Here is a 2,280-nt window from a genome sequence, read left to right as displayed (position 1 = left end):
TCATCTTTAAAAAAAATGGAGGATCATTTTACAATATTTTCACATAATTATGGACGTTTTTGATACTCTAACAAATCTTAACAAGTAGTAGTTTCATAAAAGTTTGCTGCAACATGGAATCTGAAACCATATGAATGAACTTTTCATGCTTTCTTAAACTAAAACCCACTGGTCTGTTTCACACTTTAAACATATCTTTTACTCGTGTGTGTTGGTCATCTGGAAACACTGGTTCCTTGAGTTTCCAGCAAAGATGCCAAATGTAAACACATTTCATTAGATGACATAAAAAAAAACACATTTGTTAATGTCACTTCCATCCTCCTCGGAAGTCTTTAATTACTGGGAAGCCATCAAGGTCATGATGGCAGATACAAATTTTCCAGAATTCTAATTTTTACATGAAAGCTTGAATTGTATACTTAGCAGCAAATACTGTCCATTGCTTTCCTTGAGACTCGCATCATTCACTTTGGGGAAAAGTCTTACCAAATAGAGTTGGGAAAGTGCCGTCTGTCTGCTGTCATGCCCAGGAGGCCTGGCTTTCCTGAGATGTAGCTGAGCAGCTCAGGACTCAGCCAGTCCCACCAGAGCCTTTCTGGAAATGCTACCCCTGGATGCAGCAGATGTCCTGTATTNGGTGGGGGGCAGGGGCTTCTCACCTCCTCCCATGCTCACCACTTTGACTGTAAACAGCCACGTGTCCAGTGGCTACCACAGGGGAGGGTTGGCTCTAGGCAGACCTTTCGTTCCTTTTTTGATAATGATGTGTTCACCTTTTTTGAATGAACAAATTATTCATCCAGCCTAGCTTTGTAACATTGAAAATCAAAACAAATATAGACACTATTTTCATCACCTGGATTTCTTTTAAAGCTGGGGCAGCCCATCCCTGTCCTCCCATGACCCACCTGTTGTTACGAGGCTGGAGACACATGCGGTCCAGGGTGTTGGGGTCCTGCAGCTCACATTCAGACTTAGGCTTGCCCGAGTCCCTGCTCTCTTCATCTTTAACTTGCTGAGCTGCTGTCCTCTCCCGCTGACTCTCTTGGTCATCGGTCACTGCCTGGGACACAACCCTCCAGACAGTCTCAGGTTCTTGCTTACTGGGCAGAGCATTCTCAACAGTAGTGCCTTCCTTGACATGCAGTTTCTGTGGGATTCTCCTCCCGACGCTTCTTCCTCAGGTGATTCTGGATGCCTTTCAGGGGCCTGTCAGGTGGCTCTTGCTCTTGCTTTCTCTGAAGGTCATTCTGAAGCTCCTTCAAAGTCAGGCCATCACTGTCACTGTCAGAGGTGTCCTCCTTGTCCTCTCCTCCTGTGGGCTTTCCAGAAGAGGCAGGTCGCTCCTGTACACTCATGGAACCAGAGTGGGGGCCACTTTTCACCTCAGAGGTACTTCCTATGCTCCCTTCCAAGGCAGTTTCAACATCTGGGACTGGACAAGACGTTGGCTCACTGGAATCCTCATGGGAGACAGGATCATTCTGTCTTCCTTGGTGCTGAGCTGCTGTAAGGAATTCCTTCACCCGCTCGGTGCACTGTGGCTGCCTCCCACTGTGTCCCAGGGCCAGGCTGTGCTGCCGTGGTGGCTGCTGCCCCTGTGAGCCTGTCTCCATGTCTCCTGCACACTCTCGCTTAGCAACAGTGGTTCTTCCAAATCCTGGGGTTTGGCTGAAGTCTTTGCTTGTGGGTTTGATAGTCTCAGGTGCCTCCTAACTGCTTGGGTCACCTTTATCTTCCATACCTAATGAGAAAATGTCATCACATCATGACCAGCAAGCCACTGAGTGAAAAGATCACACAACCTCAACCCCACACAAGAGGGAGCACAACCTGCCTACATGTAAAAAAAAGCAGGATGAAACGGATCCAACTTCTACCTACAAGACGTGGAACAGTGCACAAGCAAGTCCTGTTGACCAGTGTTTCATGAAGCGTGGCACGTGAGACGATTTCAGGAGACTCATTAAGGAAACTTTAGTTAGTTACGTATCTAATGTTTAGTAGGAAAAAACACTCAGCAAGTCAAATGCGTCCTGCTGCCATTTACCTGCTTAGGACAAGGCTTTGGAGCAGGGAACATAGGAAGTAAGCACCAGCATGAGTGGGGTAAGGACATGATCACAAGGGTGAGGTTGACAACCCACAAGGAGACTGGCCATGTCCACCCTGGGCTCTGGAGCCCTAGGCTGCTGACCACCCTGCTGGAGACCACATGGAGGGGAGGAGCTCAGCTGAGCCCAGCTTTCGGCCACCGCCACCCAGGCCCAGGAGGGA

General features: G+C 48.2%; 1 pseudogene; it reads right to left on the bottom strand.

The window, feature by feature from the left end:
- Positions 1 to 1,745, bottom strand: part of LOC103582482 — an 8,264-nt pseudogene extending 6,519 nt beyond the window's left edge.
- Between the last annotated feature and the right edge of the window lie 535 nt (positions 1,746 to 2,280).

Source organism: Galeopterus variegatus, unplaced genomic scaffold (genome assembly GCF_000696425.1).
Source record: "Galeopterus variegatus unplaced genomic scaffold, G_variegatus-3.0.2 Scaffold16431, whole genome shotgun sequence".
Taxonomy (NCBI): domain Eukaryota; kingdom Metazoa; phylum Chordata; class Mammalia; order Dermoptera; family Cynocephalidae; genus Galeopterus; species Galeopterus variegatus.
The sequence above is the reverse complement of the archived record's forward strand: the minus strand, read 5'-3'. Positions and strand labels throughout refer to the sequence as shown.